Source organism: Lotus japonicus, chromosome 2 (genome assembly GCF_012489685.1).
Source record: "Lotus japonicus ecotype B-129 chromosome 2, LjGifu_v1.2".
Lineage (NCBI taxonomy): Eukaryota > Viridiplantae > Streptophyta > Magnoliopsida > Fabales > Fabaceae > Lotus > Lotus japonicus.
In genome coordinates this window covers 35996127-36011042 of record NC_080042.1, presented here as the reverse complement: position 1 = coordinate 36011042, position 14916 = coordinate 35996127, and the positions used below count along the sequence as shown (strand labels likewise).

Genomic DNA, 14916 nt, shown 5'->3' with positions numbered 1-14916 from the left:
AGAGAAATGTCTAAAAACCAATTTATAGGCAGAATAGACGAGTCTGGGCGCTCAGGCGCCAATTCAGAGCGCCTGAGCGCCAATCCCAGCTCAAAACAAGCTCTCTGGAAGGTAATTGGCGCTCAGGCCACTACACCAGAAAAGGGCTTTTACAGCGCCCCTTTTACAGCGGTTTAGGTGGCAGCCGCTGTAACAACACAAACACGAAGCGGTTGATGGGCTATTACAGCGTTTTATTAAACTAACCGCTGTAAAAGCATTAACTTTTAACAGCGGTTCTCTTAGAAGGCGCTATAAACACAAAAACACGGAGCGGTAATAGGCTTTTATAGCGGTTTATATACTGACCGCTGTAAAAAATAGGTTCCACTATTTACAGCGCTTATTAAACTAACCGCTGTAAAAGTAACGTAAATAATAAAAATCAAGAATTCAGGTTCCGTGGATCGAACCCAGGTTCCCTTAATAAAACGCAATAGTCTTTCCACTAGGCTAGATTCACTTTATGGTAGACATGTACAATTTATAGTATTAATATAAGATTTAGTTGTTTCTTTAATAATTGGTTCAAAAAATGTTCTGTGTGGGATTCGATCCCCAGGCACCACAGAAAATATAATGAGTCCTTTCCACTGGGCTGTTACACATTTTTTATCAATTTATTCGTTTTGTATATATAAGTATTATTTTCTTTATTGATTTTGTAAAATTACATCTGTAACTGCAAACCCTTATTTTTTACCAGCTACATCTTTCACCAATCTGCTACCTCACGACGTAATCTCGACCTGCTACTTCTCTCAAAGCCCTCGCCACCTCCTGCCTCCACCGTCCTTGCTGTCGCCGCCTCCATCCCTTGGATCGGCGATGGTTTTGCGGTCGTTCATCGACGCGGGTTAGAGTCAATCGGCGTCGTTTTGGATGGAGACGCAGCTAGATTGAGTGAGGAGGGTCGAGATGATGGCGTTGGAGACGGCGAAGACGCCAGGAGATTAGCGAAACGACGTTGCATAGTTCCTGAATGCGAAGGGTTTTCGAGACTGTAGCTTTGAAGAGCGTTGCTTCCACCGTGTAAATCATGATGTGGAGACTCCAGGTAGCTTCCATTGCTCAATGTTCATTATTGTTCTCACTCTTGATCTTGCTCTTTGTTCATCATCGCTCCTATTCTCGATCATGCTCTCTTTGCTGTTTGATCCTAGATTTAATGCTCTAACTCAATGGATCTCATAGGCTCTAACTCAATAGCTATATTCGCTATCAAAAATCCCTCTTATGCAGTCGCTCAATTTCATCAATCTAGGTCTTCTCAAGATCTGATGCCTTAGTTCAATAGATAGTTTAGTCGAAGCTTGTTGTGTTTTAGATTAATGTTAGGGTTGTTTTTTTTTTTTTTACTAGATTGACATTTCAATTAACATTGCTTTGTTACTTTCATCGAGGTGAACAATGTATTGTTAGAGGGAACACCCATCAGTTCCCCTTTCAGCTCTCTGGAAGAGCGAATTGGCGAATGAGAAAACTAAGAACCGGAGATGGTAGAGGCTAGCGAGAACAAGAAAGGAGAGGATCTCATGCTACTAAAAATCGAATGCCAAAGGGTGGTGGGAGATGGAGTGTGTACATACTCTGTTTTTTTAGTATGTTTCTTTCTTGCGCCATCACCTCCTGCTTTTCTTTTACTCAGATTTGATAGATTGTGATTTTGATGCATCAAAAAGTCAATTTTTGTGTGATGTCTTATTTTCTAATACTAGCATGGCAAGATGATAGAGAAAAGTAAATGATTGAGTGAAAATGTTATGCTATGCTGCTTGATGCTGAGTTGCTTTATATTTGTCTCACCTTTGTTATTCTGTTTGAATTTTTAAATATTCTGAACTGTTGATGCTACACATGTATGTAGAGGATCAGGAGGTATTCGCCGACTGAAATTGAAGGCATACACAAGTATTTTTATAACTTCGTATCTTAAGAGAACATATTGAGTACCCTCTCTGGAAGCTAAATATTTGCATGTGCTTGACAATTTTTTCAGGAATATATACGAGATGGCATTGACTGGGCTAAAGTTGAATTATACCTGTACCCTTCCTTGGATGCTGTCATTTCGGTTCAAACTGATTTACGGAAGGCACACTTCCATTAGCAATGGATTCACTCTTCTCCTTATCTCTCTATGTGGATAATGATGTCTTATGCTTGATTGTGTTGTGTTTATTAGGGTTTCATTTCGATTACATTTCAAATTTGTTGTTTTGTATTTGATTTAGGTTTGAAATTGATATCGTTAACTTATAATTTTTATTTCAGATCTTTCTCTCTTTGAATGCTGCAATTTAATATTTGGATTTGTGGGAGATGGTGATTCCGGTGTTGTGTTGCAGGTTTTGGATGCATGTGTCGATCATAAGATGCGTTCAGTCTCTCATACAATACTTTCTTGATTCTTCACTCTACTCCACCCTCACAACATCGATTCTCAGAATTGAAGGGAATATGAAGAACACCTCTGTCCAAGCATAGTTGCCTATGCTACAGTCCCCGAAAAAGAAGCAGGTACCACCAGTATAAATAATAATGCTAGGAAATCATCTTGCTCCTGTTCAGGTTTCTATTTGTCTATTCGGTTTGTGTATTATTCCTAATCTAAAGAAATTAAAGCTAGGAAATTCCAGATAAATTTTGTTATAGATGCATGTGTCTCTTAGTTGGATAGTGAGTCTAAATTTTAGATGTTAATGTCCTATAATGATAATTCCTATGATTTCCATCTCAGCTTACATCGTCTTGTGACTTAAATCATAAACAGGTATTGATTTTGCAGCAATATATTTTCTAAATTTGGATAATTTTCATATAAATAGGTAACTTTTGTATGTAATCAATGCATGGTATTGGTGAAATTTAAACCGTGCATTTTTTATTTTTCTATTGAGGGGCTTGTGTAGGGTGTCCTGCAGGTGAAGAAGGAGTATTTGATTCATTTTCTTTTCTTCTTTTCTTTACCTTTATTGTCTTAATTTCTTATCATGAGCTCATGTGCGTCTATATGCTCAAGTCGGTGTATATTGCTCATGTTTGTTCAATGTTTATGTTATTGTTTAGGTTTTCATTTGTCACCACTAGCCAATAATATGAGAAAACTGATGTGTGTGTTCTCTAAAACCACACAAGAAACTGTTAATTGCATTTCATTCTTAAGTACTTTTTCTGATAATATAGTATGTCGGTGTATATCTGCATAGCATGTTGATTTCACTAATCTTGTAGGTAACATGTATATGCAGGTAGCTTGTACCATCCACTTCACAAGTGACAAGAAGAACCAAATTAACACCATCTTCTTTTAATGTGACAAAGTAATGTGAGAAAGTCTTGATTTGATCATTTATGTGAATGACAACTTCAAAGGCCATCTCTGTTTCTTAATGTAAGAACTGCACATTCTCTTTTTGCTTCCCTTTTCTTTTCAAATAGTTAGAATTAGAATGAACTAATGTTGTTAAGCTCATTTTATTAGCTTTCAATTTTTCTTTTTAATTTGGTTTTAGTTTAAATATGTACTTAGTTATTTATTATGTGAATAAAGGTTGATTTGTTGTAATCATGGAAAATCAATCGTTATTCTTTTTTGTTCGTGTCCATTTTATTCTATATTCCTGTATGAAATGCTGACATGGGCTCACCAGTATAGTATAATAGTCCTTGCTTCTATTGTAATACCTGTTGTTGGACAGTGAACACCAAGGTGGACATGTGCTTCAATGTTAAAAATGCATATGGGCTAAGTGACGGAGTCAGAGAGAAGATTATACAAATGGTTAGTTTGCTGCCACTTATCATTTCTCATCCTTATAAAATCAAATGATTATCTGATTATTTGTTTGATGTAAAACCATTATCTACACTTTCTCCTACATGCTAAACTTTTTGAACTAGTTGATTTATCATATGATATATGCTCATTACTCACAGCTCATCTAGCTTATAGTTTAATTGTTTTGAATTCCTTAGCATGATAAAAACCATATCAAGATGGATGAGGAGCTTGAGATTTCTTCCACCAGAACTAGAAAGCAGAAGTTTGTCTTCTCACATTTGTTGTCTGCTTCCTTCTATATTGTAAGATTGATCCTTATGCTATCATTTTATCTTCAAGGGTCTTTTATTAAATTCTTTAAAAGCATGCTTAAATTTTTTAACTTGATCGAATTTAGCATTATCAGAATGTGTTTGTTTGATTATTGACCTTATTTAGGTATATATGTTGTTCAATTGTTTGGTATGGCTTTTCTCGGTTATCCATACAAGCAGCTCAATGATGTAAACCATTTGTGCATTTTATTTATGTTATTTAGTGGCGGTTTGTTGCTAACTAGTAGGCACAATGAACTGGCAAAAATTCATGTCAATGGCCATCTGATTAAGGTATTACATCAATGAGATGTTACTGTGCTTATATGCTATACCTTGTTTTAGCTTATGTTACTGTGTTATACCTTGTTTTAGTTTGGTGATGTGTATTGATTTTGCAGTCAGCTTTCATAGCTTTTGAAATGTGTACCCTTTTGGTTAAATTATGATCAATATATCTTCTTTTCAGGAAAAAAAAAAGAAATGTTGATCTTTTAGCTGAACAGGTGTGGTAATTAATTCAACCAAAAAAAAAAGACAAATTACAGCGGTTCCACCCGGTTCCATGGTGGAACCGCTGTAATATATATTATCAAATACAGCGGTTACCGCCTGAAACCGCTGTAAAAGAAGACTCAAGTACAACGGTTATTTTAGAGAACAGCTGTTGTAGGTATGTATTTACAGCGGTTTTATTAAATCAACCGCTGTAAATAATGAGTCTTTTACAGCGGTTAGAACCGCTGTTAAGGCTTTTACAGCGGCAAGATCTACAGCAGTTCTGGACAGCTGAAAACCGCTGTAAAAGGCAAAAAAAACCGCTGTAAAAGCCATTTTTTGGTGTAGTGGGCGCTCAACAGGAGCGCTCAGGCGCCAATTCCTTTCTAGCATCATGTAAACAGAGAATCAATTGGCGCTCAGGCACTCAACCCGAGCGCCTGAGCGCTTTCTACATGCTAGAAAGCCTCTTGACCTTCTTCTTAACTCCCCTTTAAGCCTCTCTTCAATTTTCCAAGCCTTTTGACCTTCTTACTTCATCAGTTTTCAGACCTAGCTGCTTGGGAACAAAGCAAGGAAAATATCTAGGATTTCCAAGAGTTTATTAGCACAAAAGACCCTCAATTCAAGTAGAAAAGATATGCAAGTCCTAAACTTACTTAAAATGCAAGAAAGGTCCCTATAAAACTATGAAATTACCAAAACAAAGTAAAAACACAAATAAAGATAAAAATGCATGAGAATGCATGAAACACTACATGAGACTCAACAAAAAGACACAAAACTAACTAATAAATGACCCTAAAAACACTACTAAAATAGGGTCATCACAGCACCACAGTTCGAGGGCGAGAATTCCTCTAACATGGCTGTGGAGCTGGACTTGCTGTAGGAAACGCGGGACGAGGCTCGCATCAGAGAGGCTGCGATGAAGCAGCGGGCTGCGGCGAGGTATGACTCAAAAGTCCGCCCAAGGGCGATGCAGGAAGGAGATTTGGTTCTTAAGAAACGAACTGAGAATGTGGGGAATAAGTTGAGTCCGGTTTGGGAAGGCCCTTACAGAATCGTGAAAGCGTTGGGGAAGGGGGCCTACCACCTCGAAAGTTTGGATGGGAGGTGAGTGCAGCGATCTTGGAACGCATCAAGCTTGAGGTATTACTACAGCTGAAGATTGAGGAAGACATCGGATTAAAGGCGGGGGCAATCGACTAAACAAGACTCATGAAGACTGCGAGATTAAAAACAAAGACATGTTCTTGTTCTCCATCCTGGGAGTTAGTTGGCTGAAACGCCTAAAAATTGTAAAAACAAAGACACGTTCTTGTTCTCCATCTCGGGAGTTTGTTGACTATAACGTCTGATTGAAAATACAAAAATTGTATCAAGCGATTTCAATCACACTAAATTGCGGCAAGCGCTAGGTAGGAAAAATTCCCTGAAGGTGGCAATCCTAACACGACCTTGATGTCTAGGGATTGCTCTAGAAAAGCCGATGCTGCTCGCCGTCACCCGTTGGCGACGTGTGCGGATAAGCTTCTTATCAGAAATAACCTTCCCGAAATATGGGCGAGCGAACCTAACTAGGCTAAGTCTCGGGCAACTCACATGCCCATTGGGATCCGAGCCACTGTAAGTCCTCGCCAAGTAAAGCTGGCGGGGCCACACCTAATCTTACGGGAAAAGCGTGTGAACAAAGCCTCAGTTCGAAACTGAGCAAAAGTGCTATTTAAACCCGGCACACCATGAATGTCGTCACACGTAATTCATACCTAAGAAGACTGAGAGGGAAGCGTGGGAAATTTTGGAGAACGATTAAACAAGACATAGGAAATAAAAGTTGAACTAGTTAATTTGAAATCTAAACATGCGATTGAAACAAATACGTTATTACAAAAAGTATTGATGTTACAATTATTGAAGATAGTTGACATTATGTTTTCTTCCCTTGTTCCACAGCATCCCCGAGATCAACATGGGCAACTTCTGGCGGATTTGTTCCACATGGCCATTGGGACCCGAGCCACTGTAAGTCCTCGCCAAGTAAAGCTGGCGGGGACACACCTAATCTTACGGGAAAAGCGTGTGAACAAAGCCTCAGTTTGAAACTGAACAAAAGTCCTAGTTAAACCCGGCACACCATGAATGTCGTCACACGTAATTCATACTTAAGGAGACTGAGAGGGAAGCGTGGCAAATTTTGGAGAGCGATTAAACAAGACATAGGAAATAAAAGTTGAACTAGTTAATTTGAAATCTAAACATGCGATTGAAACAAATACGTTATTACAAAAAGTACTGATGTTACAATTATTGAAGATTGTTGACATTATGTTTTCTTCCCTTGTTCCACAGCATCCCCGAGATCAACATGGGCAACTTCTGGCGGATCTTCTGGACCCTCCAGCCCGATTGGAGTGACCCTTTTAAAAACTCCCAAGGAGATGAGGTTAACGGAGGGGTGGAGATGTTTGACTTGAGCTTTAGCAATAAGGAAGCCGCGAACGCGCTCCTTGGCCGCCGCCTGGGTCGCTTCCCCTCTTATCCTCTCTTCTAGAGCTTTGGCTTGGGCATCCTTGTCAGCCGCGAGCTGGCACTTAGACGCCAGATCCGCCTGGGCCTCGGCGAGGGTCTTATCCTTGCCCGCCAGTTCGTCACGCAAGGTGGCGATCTCCTTGTCTTTGGCGGCAAGGGTTTCCACCTGGGAAGCAACAATGACCTCTGTGGCGTCAAGGTCTCGTTGGAGTTCCTCGATCTGGGTCTCAAGCTTTTCCCCTTTCTCGTTCGCCGTTAACACTGCCAGCCTCACCTCTTTGAGATTTTGCTGCATCTTTTTGACCTTGCCCTCCTCTGCGGCCAACTGGTTGGACAGTTTAGGGTAAGTATCGTTCGCCCGAAGGTTATCACAACGCAGCTTCTCCACCTCCTGGCGGAGCTCGACGACTCCAGCAAGAGGCCGTGCTCGATGAGCCACTTGGGTGAACAAACACCCGGTGCAGAGGAGGTTGGACACAGCTTCCTGTGCAACATCTTGCGGGTCCTGGCTAGAGGCCTCCCTCGGTTTCTAAAGGTAAGGGTGAGAAAGGAGGAAGACAAAGGGATCTTGGGAGGAGCCGCTGGAAGGACCCTTCGGGTGGTCCCCACGAGGATTTTCTCCTTCACCACCAGCCCCGAGAAGGTGTGGGGTTGACGGGTCAAAGAAAGTCGGGCCGGGTGAAGGAGACGGCGGGCGGTCGGAGGAGGGTGACTTTTGCCCCTCCAATGGGGCCACGGTAAGAGGAGTGTTTGGAAGCAGAGAGGCGCCCGCCTCACCATGAGGAGTGGACACCGGTGGGGGATCCAGGGCGGCAGGTTCAGACCCGATTGCTCCTCCATCTGTGCTGATCGAAGGGTTAGTCTGAGGGTTTGGCTCACCCAAGTCTCTTCTCTTGGATGATTCGACGTGCACCGGCGAGCATTTTATTTTTTCCCCGACTTGGGCCGAGGAGAACGCCTTGGTGTTCCTAGAAGTGAAAGCCTTCAGGAGCTCAGCGGTGGAGAACTTCATATTCCCTGAAAGGCAAAAATAAAAAGGTATTGTCAGCGGCAGAAAGGTCAAGAGAATACCGGAAAGAGAATTTAAAGGAAAAACCTAATCGCGGGAGTATCTTGGAGCCTGCGGCGGCGCCGAGTAATTCAGCACAACTTAAGCGGGGAAGTCGGGCGAGGACCCCGAAAGAGAAATTCTCTCTAGCAGACAAGGGAGCTTTAGAAGGATTGGCCACGGGTTTAGGGCGCTTGGTCCAGTAAAATGGTAAAAGAGCTTTCCCGTCTCTCTGCGTAAAAGACGAGGGATAGGCTGGATGAACGACGAGCCGGAAATACCGGCGAGCCATACGAGGTTCAGGGTCACCTTGGTAAGGGCTCAGTCGTTCCCGGCTTGGGCGGGGCGCCAGTTCGACCCAGCCAGGGGACCCCAGGGATCGGGAATCCACTTCAAAGAAAAAGAAGAAGAGGTCAGTTGAGGGAACTACGTCAACATTGCTGCAGAGAATTTCAAAATACCTCAAGTTGACTAGGGGAAACATTGACGGCATTTAGCACTTGGCTAAGGAATGGGGAGAAAGGGAGTTTGATGCCAAGGTCAAAGAATAAATATTCATATATAAAAAAATAAATGGGAGTACTTGGGGTTCTTAAGTGCGCGGTGCTGCCACGAGCGATCTTGGCCCTGACAACCTGTGGTGCGAGGGAGGTTTTATAGCGACGGGGTGCTACAAAAACCCCCGACCCTGCGGGCGAGGTCAGAGACAGAGTCACCGGTAACAAATTCCGATGGTTGGTCAATGATCCCTTGGTCAGGAGCATTTTGGATTGGGGAAGGGAGAGTGGCGAAGGTTTTCAAGCGGTGGGCTTTGACTCCCTCCATAGAAGAAGGGATTCCTATTGGGGGCATCGCGGAAACAAAAGGAAAGAGTAAAAACAGGGATAAGAACACTAACCAAAGAGAAGCTGTGGAGAAGGAAGCATGAGAGGTCGGAGTTCGCGGGGTTGTCAGGAGAAGCCGGTGTGAGAGCCGGGAGGAGTATGAGGGCAGTTGGCTGTAAGGGATGAGGTAATAAAGAAAGAAGAAAGGGGATGGTTCACAGTTAAGTAAGGAGTCGTGACCTAAGATGACAAGATGAAATGATTATTGGGGAAAAGGACGCGTATTTCGGGAAGCGGGAGTGGCGCATTAAATAAAAATCATGACGGTTGGTTGGATTAAATTCAAATTGACAGGCTTTATTGCGGTGCGAGGGGACGTTTCGAGGACGGCGGTTGGGATTCTGAAGATTTGCTGGCCTTTGCACTTCTTCAGTACATTACAAATGGCTTACACGCGTGAGACAACCATGATTCACGACGATCACAACTGGAATAGGGCGGGAGAACCAAGCGCCGTCGCCGCAAGCTTGCATGTGGACTTAAGCTTGCCTGTGGACTTGTGGACTCGGAGGGGCTCGTGAAGGGAGTCAGAAATTAGCTTTAACTTTACTTACTATGCCATGTTGGCAATCATTCTTGGACACTAGGCTTTGGCATTAGCTAGTTTTTCTCATGTCTGTCGCCTCAATTGTTTAAGACACTCTTAGCTCTCATGCTTTGAGCTCGGTGTCTTGTGGACTTGTGGACTAGGCGAGACCCCAGGGGCCCTCGCCCAGGGGCGCTTACCTCAGGGCGGTGCGCGAGCCAGGGAGTTGAGCCTCCCCCGAGAAGCCCAACTGGCCCACTAAGGACGGTTAGAGACGCTAGGCCCAACCTCAAGCCTATAAATAGGGGCGATTACCAATTGTAAGGGACTCTTAGCTCATTTGAGAAATGGACTGGGCGAGCCCCTCGAGAGGCTAGGCTCAGGGGTTCTCGCCTAGGAGCGGACATCTAGCCTGGAGTTGGGCCTCCAATAGCGAGGCCCAACTGGCCCATTAGAGTTAGTTACACGCTTCAAGGCCCAGCCCCTAGCCTATAAATAGGGGGCGGTTACCAATTGTAAGGGACTTTTCCCCATTTCTTGAATACACTCGTATGAATTCAGCTATTCTCTCTCTAGATTCTTTCTTGGTGCACTCTGTAGGCACTATACTCTATCTCTATGTTCTTAGCAGGAACATTTGGCTTCGTCTGTGGGGATCGGTAGACTTCGACTCCCGGACTACCTGGACTGTGATTTGGTTGAGAGAAGTTCGACTTTCCGTGCAATTCTCTTCGGTTTTCTAGAATTTTGGTGTAATTCTTAGCTCGCTTGTGAAGTCTGATGGAGACACGTCGTCGGAGACGTGATGGAGAGCAAGAGCAGTGGCGCGGTTCCCCACTACGTCGCGTAAGAGGCATGCCGCGGCTGGAACAGGTCCGCCGTGACGAGTCCGAGCGATTGACTCCTCCACCTCCACCGCCTCCACCTCCTCCTTCCCCAACACCTCCTTTCCCTTCTCCGCCGTCCTCACCGGAGCAACAGAGGTCACCAACACGATCGCCGGGAGCCTCGCGGGGAGAAACACGGCCACTACAAGCTCCGATCACTGGTCGGGATTGGCAACGTCTGATCCGAAGTGTCGACGACATTCAGCAGCGGAACGATTACTTACGAAGGAGAGCGGGAGGCCGAGGCAGTGGCGGAATTTGAGCCGTTCTCAGCAGCGGTAACGGAGGTGGCTATTCCAGATAACATGAAGAACCTCGTTCTGGATGCATATAATGGCAAGGCCGATCCCAAGGAGAACCTGTTGTATTTCAACACGAAGATGGTGATAAGTTCAGCTTCTGACACGGTGAAATGTAGAATGTTCCCGTCAACTTTTAAAGGCACGGCGATGGCGTGGTTCACGACTTTGGCTCGCGGATCTATCACGAACTTTCGCGATTTCTCGTCAAAGTTCCTTGTTCAGTTTTCCGCGAGCAAGAGTAAGCAAGTTACGATAGAGGACTTATACAACGTGCGCCAGTCGGACGGGGAAACTCTTAAGCAATACGTGAAACGATTCAGCACCGCGTCTGTTAAAATTGAGGAGTCCGAACCGCACGCTTGTGTGCGTACTTTCAAGAACGGGCTACAACCAGGAAAGCTGAACAGTAAGTTGAGCCAAAAGCCAGCTCGGTCGATGGCGGAGATCCGCGCGCGGGCAAACACTTACATTCTGGATGATGAAGATGATGCTTTCAAACGAAAACGTGCAAAAGACCGACTTCCGTTGTACCCAAGGAAGGAAAGCTTCGAACGCCATCGCTCGTGGCATCAGACCGACTTCCGCCGACGTGAGGAGTCGGGGAAGAGTCTAAAAGCGCATTTGACAGAATTACTTCGGGAGGTCACTGGAAACAAGGAAGAAGGGGGCGGAGGAGACCTTCAACAAAGATCTCGAGCCACCTGTTGGGACGATAAATACGATCGCTGGCGGTATTGGTGGAGGTGGCGACACAGCTTCGGCGAGACGAAGGCATGTAAGGGCGGTGACGTCAGTGCGAGAGTATGAGGCCCCATTTGGTTTCCATCACCCAGATATCGTGATATCATCAGCAGATTTTGAGGGAATCAAGACGCATAAGGACGATCCGGTGGTGCTAATGGTAAGAATCAACAGCTTCAATGTGCGAAGGGTTCTTTTAGACCAGGGAAGTTCTGCGGACATTATCTACGGTGATGCATTTGATCAGCTGGGTTTGACAGACAAGGACTTGATGCCATATATTGGGACTTTGGTAGGTTTTTCAGGGGAGCAAGTTTGGGTGCGCGGTTACTTGGATTTGGACACAATTTTTGGTGTTGATGAAAACGCCAAGCTTCTGCGTGTACGGTATTTAGTATTGCAGGTCGTGGCATCCTACAACGTCATTATTGGACGGAACACGCTCAACCGTCTTTGCGCGGTGATCTCGACGGCTCACCTGGCGGTGAAGTACCCTCTGATCTGTGGAAAGGTGGGAGAAATTGCAGTTGATCAGAGGAGAGCAAGGGAGTGTTATAACAACTGTCTTAGCTTATATGGAAAAAAGGGGGCCAGCGAGGGACACAGGTGCCACGAGATTGAGCTTTTGGGAGGCGAACAAGAGGGTCCGAGCGTGCAAGATCAGGGGAAGGACGAACCAGGAAGGCTAGAACAGATGATCGATCAGAAGATAGAAAGGCTAAGAAATGGCTAGGGTCAAAGAAGGCCAGGGGGCAGGACAGGAAGGGACGGACAGTTCACGAATGCGCATGCGGAAGAGCGTTGGGTGAATGTGATAGCAGGTTTGGAGGAGTATAAGTTAAGCAGAGGCGTGCTCACAATCGAACCCAGGCTCACGACCAATCAGGAAAGGCGCCTGGAAAAGCTGATAGAGGACAATTTTGACCTCTTCAGTTGGAGTCAGAATGACGCGACATTCTGGAGATTGCCTAGATTCAGGAAGCCAACTTTTTTGGGGACGGGTCGGAAAGAAGGAAAGGATAAGGGGATAGCGGAGCAAATGACGAAGCAACAGCGCGGGGGCAGCAAGCGGAAGGTAGGGAAAAGGAGCCCGACTCGCCGCCGCGCGGATAACAACAAGGGGAAAGCGGGGTATTGGAGACCCGTGGGGGCAAAAATTGTTAAACCAAGGGCAACTAAGCGCAACAAGGGAAAAGGTAAGATAGGAGAGGACCCGCATTACTACGGGGCGAGCTGGCGGAGGGATCAACCCTGCTATGACAACGACTGGGAGGCGAGCACGTCGGGGACAAAAGACGAGGTGCTTGGCGTGGTGCTCTAATTTGGGGAAAAAGCCAAGGGCAGGAGCAAGGATGCGACGAGAAGGCGGGAAAATTAGGATAAAAATAAAGATGCACTCTTTTTCTCCATCGCGGGAGTTTTTTAATGAGGCATCCCTCAATAAATGTAAAATCTCATATTACAATCAAATACAAAAAGGATTTTCCCAGCAATACTCCTAGCTTGACTGAATTATCACGGTCGCCCGGTGGGAAAAATTCCCTGAAGGTGGCGATCCCAACACGACCTTGATGTCTGAGGATCGCTCCGGAAAGTCCGGTGCGAACCGCTGATCACTCGTTGGTGATGTGTGCGGATAAGTTACTTATCCCAAAAGCCTCCCCGAAATATGGGCCGAGCATCTATGACTAGGCGAAGCCTTGGGCACCCCGAATGGCCATTGGGACCCGAGCACCTTGGCCCCGAGCGGACAAAACCACCGTCATTTTATTTTGGCGGGGTCTCACCTTTTTGAGGTATGGGGCAAAGCCCTCGTCACTTTGCGAGGCCGCACCTGATCTAACGGGCGAAGGTGTGACCAAATCCCTCGTCATCAAGCATGGCAAGGCGAAGCCCTTGTCATCTTCTTGGCAAGGCAAAAGCCCTTGTCACCAGGTGAGGCCGCACAAAGATCTTACGGGAGAAGCGTGTGACCAAAGCCCTCGTCTTCAAGCATGGCGAGGCGAAGCCCTTGTCATCTTCTTGGCAAGGCCATATAATGATCTTACGGGAAAAGAGTGTGAATAAAGTCTCAGCTCAAACACCGAGCAATAGTCCTAGTCAGACTCAGCTGGTCCACATGGACCTAGCTCGGTATCGCCGGACGGGTGGCGACCTACCGCTTAACGGGTGGCGACCTACGCTAAACGGTGGCGACCCCACGCTGAAAAGGAAACATCTTTAGTGATTGAGTGGTTTGAGTGATCACATGCATATATCTGCATTATTTGATTCGATATACCAAGCAAGGAGAGAAATAGTGAAATTAGAATTGTGATTCTTAAGGCACTGATGGTTATATTGTGAGCAGGTAACAAGTCAAACGGGATGGCAATGGCAAGGCGGCGAGTGAGAGACTTAGACATGAAGCTAAGCAAACTTGTGGACTGGTCGAGAGAGTGCATGCTTATTGGGCGAGCCCCTCGATCGTCTCCTGGAGATAGTGCGGTGGAGACTTCAGCTTGAAGACACACTTTGCCCTCATGCTTCGAGCTTGGTGTCTTGTGGACTTGTAGACTGGTCGAGTCCCCTCGCCACATTAGGGAACTCAACCAGGAAGCAGCTTGATACAAAAAGACGCTGCAAGGAGCGAGGGCGAAGAAAGATTGGCAAGTGACCATGTCACTAGGCGAGCGAGTTTCTACTCAGCGAGTCACCTCACATGCGGCGAGCCATCACGACCCTTTTTGTCATATAGGCATCTGTACACTATTTTTCTAGTTCCCACGTCGCTTGGCGGATCATGTACTTGAGTATTTTCTTGCGCCTATTGGCGGTTCATGTTTCATTTACGCCATGTTGGCGACCTACGCGCTTTATATAGACGGTGTTGATCCCGCCAAGTGGCGTGGTTAGGTGATCTCTCGGGCGGGGAAGCTATTGCAACTAGAAGCTTTGGAATAGTTCCTGCGCTTGGTCGAAACCGCCAGCCGAGGAACGCCGTACCAAGTGGAAAGTTGCAACGGGCGACCTGCTAGAGGGATCAAAAGGGAACGGAGATTAGTGGTCACATTTCTAAGACACACTTAGCTCTCATGCTTCGAACTCGGTGTCTTGTGGACTTGTGGACTGGGCGAGCCCCTCGAGGGGATACGCCCAGGGATTCCCGCCTAGGAGCGGACACCTAGCCTGGAGTTGGGCCTCCAATAGCGAGGCCCAACTGGCCCATTATAGTTAGTTACACGCTTCAAGGCCCAGCCCCTAGCCTATAAATAGGGGGCGATTACCAATTGTAAAGGACTTTTCCCCATTTCTTGAATACACTCATATGAATTCAGCTATTCTCTCTCTAGATTCTTTCTTCGAGCTCGGTGTCTTCTGG

At 45.6% G+C, this 14916-nt stretch overlaps 1 long non-coding RNA gene across 5 annotated transcripts in view; it reads left to right on the top strand.

Annotated features, from left to right (window-relative positions):
- Positions 1–756: 756 nt before the first annotated feature.
- Positions 757–14916, top strand: part of LOC130737961 (uncharacterized) — a 28733-nt gene continuing 14573 nt past the window's right edge. For 2 of the 5 annotated variants that reach the window (XR_009019055.1, XR_009019056.1), the window contains exons 1-7: positions 757–1096; positions 1443–1640; positions 1907–1950; positions 2039–2559; positions 3291–3433; positions 3741–3823; positions 4018–4125. This is a non-coding gene — a long non-coding RNA (uncharacterized LOC130737961). Of the gene's footprint in view, positions 1097–1442; positions 1641–1906; positions 1951–2038; positions 2560–3290; positions 3434–3740; positions 3824–4017; positions 4587–14916 lie in introns of those variants that run through there. The other 3 variants (XR_009019053.1, XR_009019054.1, XR_009019057.1) reach the window with 3 other exon arrangements.